This window comes from Monodon monoceros, unplaced genomic scaffold (assembly GCF_005190385.1).
Source record: "Monodon monoceros isolate NGI ecotype Baffin Bay Population unplaced genomic scaffold, NGI_Narwhal_1 Super_Scaffold_21, whole genome shotgun sequence".
Classification (NCBI taxonomy): Eukaryota; Metazoa; Chordata; class Mammalia; order Artiodactyla; family Monodontidae; genus Monodon; species Monodon monoceros.
The window spans coordinates 5,846,692-5,864,100 of NW_021703778.1; positions in this window are offsets into that span (position 1 = coordinate 5,846,692).

Genomic DNA, 17,409 nt, shown 5'->3' on the forward strand with positions numbered 1-17,409 from the left:
GTGTGTGTGTGTGTGTGTGTGTGTGTGTGTGTGTGTGTGTGTGTGTGCGCGCGTGCGCGCCTGTGTGCATGCGCATGGGGATGGGGAGGGAGGTTGAGAGAGAGGGAGAGAGAGATGAGCTTCCTTAATCATGTTTCATTTCTCTATCCCCCAGATTATACAAAGAAAATAGTCTCTTATCTCATGTGAGTACATAGTAAAATAATTTTAATTCCTTGAAATTCAGTCCCTAACACTAGTCATAATTAAAATATAGTTTGAAAATGAAAATAATTGACTCAGTTGATTTAGACACACACACAATAAATTTTGGGGTTTGTCCTATCTGTGAATGTTTGCAGGAATGCGTTTCAAAGGCCAAAATCAAAGTAGCTCACAGCCATTTAGCCTAGAAAATGCAAAAGAAAGCCGTTTCCTTTCTTATATCTCGTTGCTATGGAAAGTTTCACAGTCGGGATATGCACCCTAAACTCTTTCAAAAATGGAATAGACAATGCAATAAAAGTGAAATTCATCTTTGTTCTAAACATATAAAACAGAGGCAGCATTTCATAGTAAAATTTATAGGATTTCTTTTCTATTAAGATGGAAAATAAGTTGTCTCCATTTGTAATTTTTATAGAGACAAGATTTCTTTTGCAGTTGTTTGAAAATACAGTGATAAAACTGGATATAACAGAGATAACATACATGACAGCTAAAAATGGATACAGAGAAAGACATACATAGTGACTGAAAATACATGCCTGAAAAGATGTCCACAGAATAATGACTTGAGGAACCTTGTTATTCCGTGGGTTATTGCCAGATGTGCATTTGTTTAAGCTGAAATGAAAGTGGAGAAACATTAAAGTGTGTAGAGAAACAAGATAATACCTGGTAGGAACCCAATCTTATGTGCAAGTCAAATTAAAGGACCCCATGATCAACATGGTCAAAAGCAACTGACATTTCTAACACAAATAAGGTCTGAAAATTTTGGTGGAATTGCTTATACTTCTATTCAGGCTCCCTGAAACAGACCCTATTAAGTCAGACCAAATTGTACCAAGTGCCTTAAAGAGGTGCCTGTCTGTTTTAATTTTCCTGATGCTTCTAGCTGGGGCTTGGTCTAATAGTAATTGTATAGAGCTATTAGGAATGCATCTGATAGAAAAATGCAGTTGTCAGCTACTGCTTTATTATTTTATTCCTATACAATCATTTCTCTCATGACTATTGTTACATAAAATGATATATTGGCTACCAGCTCAGCTTCTAATTAAGCAACAGTGAAATTCTATAGTAATATCGGACTTAAAGGGAAGATTGTGGATGCATTTATCTTCAAACTTACCTAATTATTGTTAGTGTACTATTTAGGACATAAAGAAATCCACTCTATGAATGAGTTTTACAGTGCAATGCAGTTTGTATTATTTTTTTGAAATCTAATTCTTTAAACTCATTGGGTTTCTAAAACTTACCTTCCCTTCAAAAATATAGTTTAGAATGAATTTATAGGCAAGTAAGACATTTTCAGGCACTTGTTTTTGCATGTATTTGAAAAGTAGGTGCTATAGAAATGTCATATTTCATTAATAATATGTTTTGATTTTGATGTGATGAATCAATCAGAGAAACATTGAGCAGGTAAAAATTAATCTAAAGGAAATAGGGAATTCTTTTACAAATAGGTGACAGCTTCCAAATTAGCTAGAAATGAAAATAGTTGGTTAGTGAAACACAAGGAAGCAAAAAAAGAAAGAAAGGATTGATCACCAATCTATCCCTTGGTTCATTTGCGTCTATTTTAGGCACACGTAGTTTTCTCTCAACACCAGCTCTTTTCATTTCCATCTTTGTACGCCATAATTTGATATTTCCTGGGCCTGACCATCATAATCGTTAAGCTGTTTGCAAATGCCCAGGTGACCTCTACCCACCTGAGTTCCTGCCTGTCATTCTGACCACTCATTCATTTCCAAGACTGCTAATGTTCATTCTTGTGCTAATTGATCAAATACTATGTCAGCTCCAACTGGCCTCCTGTTGTTACCCTCAAATTGTTTCTTTTATTTTTTATTTGTTTGGCTGCGCCGGGTCTTAGTTGTGGCATGTGGGCTCTTAGTTGTGGCATGCGGGCTCTTAGTTGCGGCATGTGAGATCTTAGTTCCCTGACCAGGGATTGAACCCCGGCCCACTGCGTTGGGAGCATGGAGTCTTAACCACTGGACCACCAGGGAAGTCCCTCAAATTGTTTCTTTATGTTTAAGCAATGTATTTCCAACTTTGTAAGCTATCATAAAATAAGTACATCCAGATACTGATGGGGGCTTTGCATATAATGTCATTTAATCAGCAACATTGCTATAGGGTAAATATAATTTTATTCTGAGTATATATGCATACATATATGGAGAGCGAGACAGGGAGAGAGAGTGCCAAGCCTCAGAAAAGAAAATGACTTGCCTGAAGGTCTCACAGCTTCCAAGTGGCAGAGGCAGGATTTGAACCCAGGACTCACCAACTTTGCAACAAGTGCCTTTAGAGGCCTTAAAACGGTTTAGTGGAGTTGTCAGCCCAGTGCCTAAGAAAGCAAAGTGGTCTGCTCAAGGACCATCTAAAGGGAAATAAAGGACATTTATTAGCACATTTTTAAGTGAGGCCTGTGATGTTTGAGAAGTTGGTGATGATGTCAGATGAGTCTTCTGGGGTATCTGAGTGGACAGCAGACTATGGATCAATGAAAAAAAAGACTGGGTTTAAGGCTGTGGTTCTCTACTGGAGTGATTTGCCTTGCCTCCCTCCCCTGCCCTGGTGAATGTCTGGAGACCCTGGGAAGGGGGTTCCTACTGGCATTTACTGGGTAGAGGCCAGGGATGCAGCTAAACCTCCCACAGGGCACAGGGCGGACTCCACAGCGAAGAATTGTCGGGCCCCAAATGTCAATAGTGAGAAACCTGGGCTAGGGTGATTTGAAGGTAGAAGTGCAAGATACTGCTTCACCGGCCTATTTCAGTACCCTGGTTTTTCTTTGTGGAGCCAACTGTTTTCACTTAATTATTTCCAGTGAGTCTGATTTCAGTTATTTCAAAACGAATGAAGCCCTCTTCAGCTTGTTCATTTCTGCTGGGTTGATAGCTGATTTGCTGTTATGTAGTAGTTGCAAAGTCTTTAGTGATCTCTCTTCCCTCAAAGTCCTTTGACTCTAATGACTTTGAAGTAACTTCTAACTTAAAAACAGCCCTCGGCTTTGTCTGTGATGGAGAGAACATCCTCACTCTTTCCATTGTTTTTAAACCAGAGGTAATAGAACACCAAAAAAAAAGGGGGGGCTTCAGCTACAATCCGCTCCCACCTTTTCTATCTGTGTGAAACCCTGTAGAAATCTGAGATGCTATTATAGCTGGTGACAGGAGACAATTTCTCAGAATGTGATATCATCAACACTGTCCAGTCTTTAAGTGGAGACACTTCCTCTTCATTCTCTGTAAGTTTCTTTTCAGGACGCCACAATGAAATCATTCCTTTTCACTCCAAGATGGAATCTCAGACTTAGCGAAGTATTAGTAGCTTACATATTCATCCGACTTTTTGTTGTTGGAAGATAAGGTTTCTTCTGTGTCGAATATGAAAAGGCATTTTAATGCTATCTCTCTGCCTTATTCTCCCGTGCTTTTCCCTCTACGTGTTACCATTATTCATAGCAATGCCTTCTCTTCTTTTCATTTTAAATAGTGTGGCTTTGAAGCTGTGCAGACCCTGGTGGAAATAATCAGGGAGGATTTCATAGAAATATTGCTTCTATGGCAGCGTTTTCATTCCCTTCCTGACAGACTGGAGGAGAGCAGTGTTTGACGAGAATGCTTACTGCTCTTCTTTATCAGAATCCCCTCCGCTGGAGGACTTGAGAGATGAATCAGAAAGAAAGTATCTTTGTCTCCCCATTTCAGCCATTGATAAGCCGTTCACTGCTAAAGGATATTGATTATGATCTTGCATGGAGAATAGAGCAGAAGGACAGAGCGAAGCAGTTCTCGTTGGCGTTGCCCATTTTCCCTCTGACGAGCCGCTGCCTCCACAAAGCAGACCTCGCACGGAGTCGGGGGGAGCTCAGTGCCCTCATTTGCTAGAAAGAACGCCAGCCAACCCTCTGACCACCGCCACCTCCGTACAAGGTACTTGAGGCTCTACAGATAACAGAGCGGAACAGCGACAGGACTGATACAGAGCAGGGCCTTGTGAGGCTCCTGGGCACAAAGCCTTTCTGTGTCCCCCATTTCTTTGATTATAGCAAATAGCCTTCATTCAGCCTCCATGACCTTCCCTGGGTTCCAAGGGGGCAGATTCACGCAGTTGTTAATTAAGGAAGGGAGGGGATTTGAGACCAGGGAGAAACAGTTAAGAGAAACAATAGTGCAGCCTTGGGGCAAGGGTCCTGGTTCCCCATCAAGGGACACACACAACAATATCTTTGAGCTGTTTTGCAGAGACTGAAACCCCCTCCAGGTGGGAGAACTTAACGATGGTATGCTTGCCCACAAGCATGTAGACCCTAGACCAGCTGGAACCTGAAGGTTGATGATGCCGACTTCTACTTACCTCACCACCAACCAGTCAGAAAAATGTCCACGAGCTGATCACGGCCTCTTTGAACCATGACCATAAAACTTCTCACTATCCTCCCCAAGTTGGGACACATATAGTTTTTCGAGGCAGGAGCCGCTGTGTCCCCCTTTGCCTGGCAAAGTAATAAAGCTCTCCTTTTCCACTTCACCCAAAACTCTGTCTCCGAGATTCAGTTCAGCACCTGTGTACAGAGAAGCTGAGCTTTGGGCATCAGGACTGTCAGGAAGATCAGCTCTTCAACAAATAGTTATCAAGTGCTCACTAATAACCAGAGGAATGAGGACTGTGTCCAATGGTTCACGCGCAAAGGATGTGGTCTGCTCCAGATTTACACCCATTGTTATTGCCATCGTAATTAAGTTCAAAAGGCCTGCAGCAGTGCACAATATGTTAAGGCTCAAAGGTCAAGAGGAAGTACAAGACACTTAAGTCAAAACCTTCTGATTCCTGGGTAACCCCAGGAAACTGTCGTCGACACGAAGGAGCCAGAGCCTGCTGGGGAGGTGTCTCATGTGCTCTTCCTAACAACTACTGTAAAAGTCACCTGTGTCTACATCCCCCTCTCCCTGGCTTCCCCCCCAAAGACTTGTTCTAATCCAAACAGGCACTCCCTTGCCATGTACTGTTTCCCCTTTGCTTGATTTTTCTCTAGCAGTGTTTCACCTTCGTTCTTCTAATGTTTACTGAGCACTAATTGCATACCTGGCTTAAACATCCTGACATTTGCAGAAAGTAGGTACCATTAGTAGCTCTCGTTGCACAGCTAAGAGACTGCGATTTGGACAGACAGCAGCTTGCCCCGGATCACACACAGAGTAAGTGGTGGCACCAAACTTTAACCCCCGTGGTTTAACTTCAGACTCAGTTTTGGCAGACTGGCTTCTTCTACCCAACCAGAGAAGTGAGTCAGTGTTTGATGGACATCTTGCGCCCCGAACCATCCTGGTCATTATTGCTATGGGGACCTGGAAACAGTCTGAGCCACGTCCCTACTCTCTGGGATTGTTGAAGGTCAATCTGCGTCTGCATCTCAAGTCCATCCTCTACGTCTGCATCTCTACTCGACCTCTTAGAGTCCGTGCCTAGTTCCTTAGTTTTTAGTAGAAAGAGCTGAGCCCTGACTTACAGTAAGGAGTCGTGAAACTGGAATCAAAGTCAAAATTTAGGGAAAACGCTAGGTTCTTTTCTAAAACAAAGTACACCATTAATAAATTAGGGATAGTTCCATTTATTTACAAATTCACGTTTAACATTAGGTAAAAGGGAAACACAGGGGCTCCTAACAGGAGCCTGGCTTCTCTGCTATTCCCATCTCTAGGAAAGAGTATGAGGTAGCTTTCTTCTCTACTTCCTGAGATGCCTTTCCAGTGGTTTCAGCGTGTTGTTTTCCAGGAATTTTATTGGAAATGCCTATTCTTTGTCTTACACATGTTTATTTCCCCGTGATGCTTAATTTCAATGACTTTTTTTTTTCCTACTTTGGTCCCTGGATAAACCTTCCTTGTGTTTAGAGAAAACTGAAGGCCCCTGTTGCTGAAAATAAGAGAGATGAATCGATAGTTAAACGCATTAAATAAAAACATTATACTTGGCTGAATGTGAGAATGGCAAAACATAAAAAGTACCATTATAATATATTCCACTTCCCTTAATTTGACACTAAGCTGCTTGCTGTCCTTTATACATAGTCAACATCAGCTCACCAGAAGGATGGTGGTTAAGAAACAAGCTGTTAAATATTAAAGCTGTATCTATGTAATTGAATGTTTTTGGTATGGCTGTGTTCTAAATATATGCTATTAAGATACCGTTCTGCAAAGATATTTAATTACTGACATATAATCATATTACTGCTGTTTCTTTAACCAAGCAAAAATATGAAGTGCTGGAAAGAAAACAGTTTCATTTTAAACAACATTTTATTAATCTCAGCAATAAAACCAAACTCAAATCTCCAAATGAAATCACCCCATTTTTTTTTTTTTTTTTTTTTTTTGCGGTACGCGGGCCTCTCACTGCTGTGGCGTCTCCCGTTGCGTAGCGCAGGCCCAGCGGCCATGGCCCACGGGCCCAGCCGCTCCGCAGCACGTGGGATCTTCCCGGACCGGGGCACGAACCCGTGTCCCCCGCATCGGCAGGCGGACTCCCAACCACTGCGCCACCAGGGAAGCCCCACCCCATTTTTAAAGAAAGCACTTCTCAATTTGGTAATCCTTGTGTGATGCTGAGATATATGGCTATACTTAACGTGTTAAAACGTTCCCACAAATAATGCACACAATAAAAGTTAATTATGCTCGTTTTATTACATGAAAATAAAATCTAAACTATGAAATTCACAAGGAGAAATATTTCATTGTCAACCACGGAGCACTGTTATAGATGTTTATGACCATAACATTTTTAATACCAGAGACAATTTGGGAAGATGTTAAGGCAATAATCAGATAATAATAATATCTTTCACTTGTATAGCGTTTGCACAAATTCACCAACATTACCTCATTTTATCATAACAGCAGTGCCATGAATTAGGTGAGGAAGATATTGTTATAATGATTTTACATATGGGGAAGTTGAGGCCACGGAAATGTATGTGACTTGTGGTTCACATGGCAGGTTAATGGCAGAACTGGAATTATGACTCAAGGCCCTTAATTCCAATTCCTGAGAACGAGAAACTAGGTTAAATGTTAGTAGTTTTATAATAGTGGCTGCTGACGTTCAATCTTAATTTTTTTTAATTAAAGGGGTATTATTTAAAGTGATATGGCAAAAATGACCAATAAATATTTTCTCTCAGACCAAATATATGAAAAGTTCTAACTTCATGCAAATACCACAAATAGTGACTTATTTGTTTGCTTGTTTGTTTAAAACTACAAAGCCATCTTTGTTAAAAGGTAATACTTTAGAAAAAAAAAGTTTTTTTAACTTCCTGACTTTTCTTCTCATCCTCATTCTGTTTTCTCTTACAAACAGGTTGATTTTTATCAAAGAGAACTGGATGGCTGTTTCTACCTATTGCCTATACATGCGTTCAAAAGAGGCAAGTAGGAGGTAGAAACGATGCATCTTAAATGTTGAAATAATTTTCTAAGGGTGCCATTGTTAAGCATTGGTAAGACAATCTGATCCACATTTATAAGGATGGAGTTAGGAAATTTGAAGTTTGATCAGTGGATAAGAAATTGGAGATGCTACTGCCTTATCTCGGCTATCGCTAACATATTCAAAATATATCAACTGACCAGCTTTATAATTTCATGACTGGAATAGTATGTCAGCCTTCTAATCTAATCGGTAAGAGAGCCCAGCTAAATCGTTGGGTATTCACCTGCCATGGAAGTTGAATCTGGCTTTCAGAATGCTTACTCCAGCCTACCTGGAACAAAATTCTAATTCAGCCTCTCTCATTATCTAGATCAGAAGTCAGCAAACATTTTATATAAAGGGCCAGACACTAAATATTTTAGGCTTGTAGGGCATATAGTCTCTGTAGCAACTTCTCAACAGCTGCCATTGACTCACAAAAGCAGTATGTCAGGCAGTATGTCAAATGGACACAGCTGCGTTCCAATAAAACTTCATTTACAAAACAGGTGGCCACGAGCTGTAGTTTGCCAGCCCCTGATCTACACCTGTGGGGTTTTGTTGTTCTGTGATTATCTATGAGACCTTATGCCAGAAAGCTGAACTGATTGTGTTTTTCCAACCATTTGCTTTGTCATCCTTGTTGATGCAAAAATTTGTTTATTATATTTTTTTGTCAAATAATAGCCTTACAGTTAAATCATCCTTACTTTTTTTTCCCCCCTGAGTTTCTTTTCCACAAACATTCAATTCGATTTATTGACTGCTAAGTAATAAGCAAAATTCTAGACACTGGAGAAACAACTTAAAGGCCCAAAGTACCTTCTGGAAGACTGTTAGGGTGACTTTTGTAAACAAAATGCACTGGAATATAATGCAGCTAATGTGGACATTGGGAAGAGCAGAGTGGGGCTTCAAAAGGAGGGGCTGTAGGCAGAATAACTGCCCCCCCAAAATATCTATGTCCTAATCCCCAGAGCATGTGGATACGTTACTTACATGCAAAAGAATCTTTGTAGATATGATTAAATTAAGGATCTTTTCCATTACGGTTTATCACAGAATATGGAATATAGTTCCCTGTGCTCTACAGTAGGACCTTGTCGTTTATCCATCCTATACATACTAGTTTGCATCTGCTAATGCCACACTCCCAGGTACAACATTATAAATCAACTATACTTCAATTAAAAAAAAAAATTAAGGATCTTGAGCTGGGGAGAGCAGCCTGGATTATCCAGGTGGGCCGCATGTAATCAGAAAGGTCCTAATAAGAATCAGGAGTGTTGAGAGTTGGTGAAGGGAGGGAGCTGTGAGGGAAGCAGAGATCAGAGCGTTTGGGGGAGGGGCCACGAGCCAGGAAGTGCAGGCAGCCTCTAGAAGATGGAAAAAGCAAGGAAGTGAATTCTCCCCGACGGCCTCCGGAAGGAATACAGTCCCGCTGACAGCTTGGGTTTTAGGACTTCTGACCTTCAGAACGGTAAGATAATAAGTTTGGTTTGTCATGAGGCACTCCGTTTGTGGTAATTTGCGTTAGCAGCAATCGAAAATCAGCAGGAGGGAAGAGTTCATTCCTCTGCGGTTGGAGAGGCTGTAGAGTGGATCCTGTGGAGCTGGTTTCTCATCTGGGTTTAAAGGATACGTTCGTATTCTGGAGGCACAAGAGGGCGGGGGAAGGAAAGGCCAAGCAGCGCAGGAGCAGACTCAGAGGCACAAAGGAGCTTGATGCATTGTGCGCAGCTTTGAGAATTTGCCAATTCACCTGCTAAGTCAACATGGAGGTTCTGCTGAAGCAGGGCTACGGAGAGAATGGGGTGGGATGTGTACGGAGGAGAAGACAATACATTCGTAAGCCGCGGTGGTGACTGGAAGAGGGGACTAATCCAGGACCTCTGCTCATTGGTAGCTAGAGGCTGCCGCTGTGTCCTTTGGGTTTCCCACCTTGGTCGTCTCTCAAGTGTAGCTTGCAGCAGCAGGGATTTGGAGAAGGGTTGCAAAAAATGTATTCTGATGTTAGTGTTAGTTTATTTAATAAACTCTTTTGGACCAGAAAATAAAGTCTGGGAGCCTTCCCTAAAAGAAAAGATAGCCAGGTGCCAGGTGGGGAGGAGATTCATACAGCTGAGCTGCTACTATTACTCCAAGCAGAAAAGGCAAAAAGGGATTGGTGGTTTTTCTGGGTTTTTTTAACCTGTTTATTGGAGTATATAATTGCTTTAAACTGGCGTGTTAGTTTCTGCTGTATAACAAAGTGAATCAGCTATACATATATCCCCATATCTCTTCTCTCTTGCATCTCCCTCCCACCCTCCCTATCCCACCCCTCTAGGTGGTCACAAAGCACCGAGCTGATCTCCCTGTGCTATGCGGCTGCTTCCCACTAGCTATCGATTTTACATTTGGTAGTGTATATATGTCCATGCCGCTCTCTCACTTCGTCCCAGCTTACCCTTCCCCCTCCCCGTGTCCTCAAGTCCATTCTCTACGTCTGCATCTTTATTTCTGTCCTGCCCCTAGGTTCTTCAGAACCTTTTTTTTTTTTTTTTAGATTCCGTATATATGTGTTAGCATACGGTATTTGTTTTTCTCTTTCTGACTTACTTCACTCTGTATGACAGTCTCTAGGTCTATCCACCTCGCTACAAATAACTCAATTTCATTTCTTTTTATGGCTGAGTAATATTCCATTGTGTATATGTGCCACATCTTCTTTATCCATTCCTCTGTTGATGGACAGTTGGGTTGCTTCCATGTCCTGGTTATTGTAAATAGAGCTGCAGTGAACATTGTGGTACATGACTCTTTTTGAATTCTGGTTTTCTTGGTATATGCCCAGTAGTGGGATTGCTGGGTCGTATGGTAGCTCTATTTTTAGTTTTTTGAGGAACCTCCGTACTGTTCTCCATAGTGGCTATATCAATTTATATTTCCAGGGATTGGTATTTTTAATCAAGAGCACCGTCAGGTATTTACTAAAAATAACTGTGCTCAAACATGAGATATACCCCACCAAAAAAAATGGTAGTCTTGAGTTGCGGTCGTGTGTGTAGAGATTAGTGTTTTTTCAGAGAGATAGGCCTTCCTGGTCAGTGTTTTCTTCTGTCAGAAAAAATGTGTTAAAGTTTAATTGATCATTTGAGAAATGACTTTGCTCTGAGTATCCTGTTTAGGAAATGAAAGTGGATTTGAACTTTTGCTTTTCAAACCAGGGACCTGGTCCCAGGAGAAAACTTTTCAAGGGGGAGCAGCTCTGAATTAGGCAGATACCATCAAGATAGAAGGATGAAGAAAGAGATAATGTATTAGTGTTTAGCTCGGACATACGCTCACTTCTTCTTTATACAGGTGGAGTTCTACTTTCCAAGGTTTATTCCAGTGTGTTGTATTTGAGTGTAAACTACTTGAAGGTGAGAAGCATATCTATTCTTCATTGTTGCCTCTTCCACAACTCTTAATACAGTATCTTACACACTCTAGGCATTTAAGAAAGTGAATGAATGAATAAAGAAATGAATTAAGAATAAAGGTAAACTTGGAATGAAGAAAAGAATGGAAACACCTATGGCACCTTAGCCTTTTTACTTACTGCCATAGTTTCTTATCTTTTCCAAATCATCTTGTTGAATTGGATTTCTTTTTTCGACTTGCTTACTTCCTTGTTATAAGACTAACACCCAAATCTGCCTGCCAAGGCAGGGAACATGGGTTTGAGCCCTGGTCCAGGAAGATCGCACATGGCACGGAGCAACTAAGCCTTTGAGCCACAACTAGTGAAGCCCGCGCACCTAGAGCCCGTGCTCGGCAACAAGAGAAGCCACCGCAATGAGAAGCCTGCACACTGCAACAAAGAGTAGCCCCTGCTCGCCGCAACTAGAGAAAGCCCGCACGCAGCAACGAAGACCCAAAGCAGCCAAAAATAAATAAACTTATAAAAAAAAAAAAAAAAAGACTAGCACCCTCTTTTCTAGGGACTAGTGAAAAAAAGATCAATCAGGGGCTTCCCTGGTGGCGCAGTGGTTGAGAGTCCGCCTGCCGATGCATGGGACACGGGTTCGTGCCCTGGTCCGGGAAGATCCCACATGCCGCGGAGCGGCTGGGCCCATGAGCCATGACCGCTGAGCCTGCGCGTCCAGAGCCTGTGCTCCGCAACGGGAGAGGCCACAACAGTGAGAGGCCCGTGTACCGCAAAAAAAAAACAAAAACAAAACCAAAAAGATCAATCAGGTTCACACCAGGTTCGTAGGGCTTTAAACAAGAATTCAGTGTGACCCTGGCCAACTATTGAAATTCTGATCTCTTTCTCCATCCACGTCTGTGCTGTCTGGGAGGATATCATATTGCTGAACTTGTAATAAGATTCAGTCATTCTGATAAATATAAATTATTTATCACTTACTTCCCATTTTATGGCCTTGATGGTATTTAGAATTATATGACTCGGCATCATAATGCTCCCTTTTCCACTGCTCACAGTATTGAGCCCCTCTGCTAAAGGGACAAGTTGGCAAATGCAGCAAAAGAGTGACAGGCTTTTGAACAGATAGATGATGCGATTATATAATTGAATCCCAGCCACTTACTGCATAGAAGCCTTTAGGAAGGAGAGAATCACATTAGCTATTTTTCCCCCTTCAAGGATATAAGCAAAGAGACATTAATCTTCTATGATTGAGGTATTGGTTTGATTGGTTGGCAAGGACGCAGCATTGTTCCCCAGGAGTGGAGCACGTAGCATGAGCTATGTGGGTTGTTACTCTCCCATAACAGCTTGCTGGGGAGCCCTCAGATAGTTCAAATCAGAGACTGTCTGGGAAGAGGTCCCCTGGCAGAGAGCTGAGCATCTAATTCCAGGGAGAGAAATATGAGTGCACTAGGAGACTGGAGATCAGTGCATCGTGGTTTGCTGAGGTTAACTCAAACACCCTCACAGCTGACCTCCAGATCCCAACATCTGTATTCCTGAAGGTGAGCAGAATTGAGCAGAAACCAGCAATAAAAGCAGAGAGAAAGTAGAGGCTTACCCTGGTTATGTGAGACTCTGAGAGCTAAATTCATTCACTGCCAACGATGCCTGGGGGTCATGAAGAGAGACGCTACCTTAGAAGATACGTGTGTAAACTGAAGCAGTCTTGGAATTGGGACTTGTAAATGTGTTCAAAGTTCTCCTAAAGCAAGGCAAACAGAGTCAAGGTTCAAGAAGATCACTAAGCCAGAGATAACAGCAGCTACAGGAGTTAGGCAGCTGGTGATTCAGTATAGTGTTGGGAACATCAAAGATGTACACACTGATAGAACCAAGAATACATTAATTAGAAAGGAGGTTCTGGCCAAAAGACAAAAATGAAATAATCAATATGTCAGGGGGAACTCATTTGACATAATGGATGTAACATCTGGTAGGTGGTGACCTCCTCTAAAGAAGTCAATATTGATAGAGTCAGATGGTCATTTGGGGATCTTTAAAAGGGGAGTAGGGGCAGCAAATGTGCCCTTTTTGAATGAATAGACTGCAGTGCTTCAGAGAAGCCAATGAAATCTTAATATGGGATAGATTTCATTGATAAGGAATCTTGGGATTTATTTAGACTGAGAAGTATTCATTCAAGTAATGCCCTGTGCACAGTCATGCTTCCCTTTCGGTCCCCATAGCCCTTTTTACTTTATTCTGTGTTCTCCCAGCAGGGGGGAATCGCCAGACCACCTCTCGTAAATGTCTCGTAATAGAATATAAGCTCTATGGGGGCGGGGATTGGGGTTGGGATTTTTTTTTCCTTCTGTATCCCCATTGCCTGGAACAGGGCATGGCACTTGGTATGTGCTCTGGACATATTTACTGAATGTCTATATGCCCTTTTTGGGTTTTATTTTTTTCTGCTCCTTGTTTTCGACACCTCCTCCAGCTTCAACTTACAGCCCAAACTCTGAGCTAGCTAAGATGAAGCAAATAATAGAAACTTCTCTATGGAGCTGAAAGCATCTGGGATTTATCCACTCTCCTCTCTGAACAATATCAAGTGAGAGAAAGCATGTTGTAGTAATTCTGGCTGGGTCACTGTTTACTCTGTGCTTGATTACCTTCACAACAGGGAGCTCACTTCCATACTGGATTCTCCATTGCATTTTGGGGAGATATTTAACTGTTTCATTGTATATTCCTGTAGTTAACTTAACACGCCTTCGTACAGCCATCACATAGCCGTGATTTTGCCCAGCAGTGACAGAGTAAGTCTACAAACGATCCATTATTTGAAGAAAGACAAGCCTTTTTTACCCCTCAAGCTATCATATGGAGTATCCATTAGTTTCTAGACTCCTCACCATCCGAGCAATCCCCTTTTGGCTGCCTGGTAATTTGAGGATTTCTCCTCTTAAAGTGTTATGCCCAGAAATGAATCTGTTCCAAAAAAACATAGTTTGATCAGCACAGAATAGAGTAGAACTATTTTCTTCCAAAAAGTGGAAATATATGCACATATAAGAGTAGCAGCAACAGCATTAAACTCACAGCATTTTACTGTGGACTCAAACAAAACTTGTATCAATAACACCCTCCTGAGACAGTCCTGGTTTTCTTTTCTTTTCCCTCATGCTTGCATCAATTCCATGGTCGTATTTGGTTTTGGTTCTAATTCCAGCCTGTTTGGATTGCTTTGTAGCTTGAGCATTATCCTTTCCCAGGCATTTATTCCTTCCTTATTTTGCACTACCTGCATATTCGTAAGCATCCTTCTTAGGTTTCCATCTGTTATTGATAACAAGTTTGAAACAGGGCAAAACCAGAGAGCAAGCATTCTGTCCTTCCACTAGAAACTTTGTTTCAGGCATTTGTGGCTGTTAATTCACCATCTTCAGGAGGATTCTATTCCTCTGGGCAGTAGATCTGTATTTCAGCTAACATTAAACCATCTTATCCACAAGTATATAAAGAGATCCCTGATCCTGCTGGAATCGTGATATATGTCCGAATGGCACGCTCTTTATCGGCAATTGTGCTAAACCCATCAAGAGAGAAAATGTACAAACCACTCGCCTCTTGCTGTGGAAGAGAAGGGCCATACTGTCGGTAGAAAATTGGTTTTCTTCTGAGCCAGGCAGGAACATATACGGAATCCTGAAAAATATCTAATCAGCTGTTTATTTCATGTTCAATCAGTAAGCAAGTGTTGTCAAACTAACTGGAATTCAGAATCGCCTGGGTGGGGTAGCTTGTCAAAAAGGCAGAAGCCTGATGAAGAGCTGAGGCTTGCTGCAACATGAGTGAGCCTCCAAAACATCAGGTCCCCACAGTCTGCATTACGAGCCCTCCCCCTAGAACCCTGGGCATCATTTGCTCAAGGCTTTTACATTTGTTTCCTCAACATTTAAGTCGACCTATCCTGTGATGAGTTAACTTGAAGCCTTACTTCCTAATGTACCCGAGTATGGTACACCTTTAATATTAACGTTGACTCCAAATGTGTCACTAGAGCTTGGTTCTAGCATCTCACCAAGCTTGGTGTGGTGTATTTTAGGATGAGTTAATCTTTATTTTTCAGTCTTATTTTTTATTTGCTTTTATTGTACCAAAGCCTGGTACACAGTAAATGTTTGGTAAATGACTCTTGAATCAGTGAATGTTCTTTAAAATTGATTGATTCTTTTTATTTGATTTTTATTTTATATTGGAGTCTCGTTGATTAACAGTGCTGTGTTAGTTTCAGATGTACAGCGAAGTGATTCAGTTATACATATAGGTATATCTGTTCTTTTTCAAATTCTTTTCCCTTTCAGGTTATTAGAGTTAGACTTTGTGTAATCTGTAAGCAATACAGCTAGCCTTAGCCTTACCAGATCTAATCGCCTGGCCTGTGAGTCTGATGACAATAATGCCATTTGTTGGGCAGTTGCTGTGGACCAATGCCTTAAGTTTATTTTCCTGTTTAGTCATCATGCAAGGGTAGGTCCAGGATTTATGGCACCTGATGTTTACACACGTTGAGAAGCTCTGTTTAAGAAAAGGAATAAAAAGTAGAAAGACAGTATTAGGTAGAGGGCCTTGAAGACATCCATGCAAGTGAGCAGTCCTGGAAATTAAGCTTCACTAGCTCCGCGGCAAATCCACCTGGGTCTTTGATAACACTTAGAGTTGATGGATATCACCCATAGCACAATTGAGAAAACTGAGACTTAGCAAGTTTGGACACCTTGCCGGCAATCAAACAGCCAAATATGGTAGAACTGGGATTTGAACCCAGCTCTGCCTCACTCCAAAGTTTACACTCCCCTAAGTAACAGCAGACCTCTTCAAATGAAATGCACCCGTGGCTCCCAGCTGCTCTTGGTTTTGGTGGCATCTTGTTTTAGGATGTCTTTGCACACCCTGATTTGAGGGCAATAGAAGAATGAAGACATTTGAAGTGAGAAAGGACATTTAGTTGATTTGGAAGAGAGAGATATCTGTGATGAGGTTTACAGATGGGTATGTTCTGCCTCACTCCCTCTAATCAATTGCCCAAAGATTCACTAAATTATGGGTCTGAGGATTTAAAATCTACTCTTTTTTGCATATTGTTTTCATGAAATAGCAAATAGAATGAAAGTGGAACTTTATTATTTAAGGCTATTTAACATAAGGTCTTTTGTTTTTTTTTTTTCCGGCCACGCTGCATGGCATGCAGGGTCTTAGTTCCCCAACCAGGGATCGAACCCATGCCCCCTGCAGTGGAAGTGCGGAGTCTTAACCACTGGACCACCAGGGAAGTCCCATAACATAAAGTCTTGACAAAAAGATGGTTCATAAATGGGAGAGATGGGTAACTTATTTTTTGAGAAAATATTACATGCCGAGTATATAATAGTCACCACGAATCCATGGGATAAGACACACAAATCTCAACTTCTTCACTGATTGAGGAAAGAGACTCAGAGATTAATAGGTTAAATCTTTACTACTATCAGCAAAGAAGAGGCTGTTATTTATTTTAAATGACAGCAGTTTAAAGAAACTTTGTACAAAATGCCGTGTCAAATCCACATTTATTTTAACACAAATTAGTTTAACACAAGATGGTGGTTTCTTGATAAAGAAAAGATGATACTTCACAGATCTGAAATATGATTTATCCTATATGGTATAGCATCATTGAAACTCCTTAATTGCAGTCTATTTAAGGGGTTAGTTAGAAAGAGTTTGAAGGACCTATTAACACCCAGTACAAAAATGTGACAGAAAAGTAAGAGACTAGAAAATCCCAACTTCTAATTGTGAAATCATTCTGTGTTTGGGTTCAGTGCAATTTTCAGCAAGCTCATTAAGGTCCTGTAAGGGCCCATCTTTCTACCCAGAAGTGACTGCAGGCAGCCCCCCTGAGAAGCAGTCTGACTACTAGCCCACATCTTTCCTGTCATATGGGGCTAGATGTCAGCCTCTGACCTTACAAAGGTGGGAAATTTGCACGAGGGCTTAGAAGATATTTCCCTCCCTTGATCATCTACAGTGAACTGTCCCTAGATGGTTCTCAACACTAAAGGAAAGTAAGGGTTGTGAATGCATGTTTCGAAAGCCTTCAAATGCACAGAGTAATAAGGAAAAGTGTGTATGTGCCTTTACAATAGGTAGTAATGAGAATGCATAACTTAACTTCTCCCTGGATCAATTTCACCCTAGCTTTGTGCAGTGCGAACATGCCAACTTCACACAAGTGTAGGAAACTACATTTTTGGTCT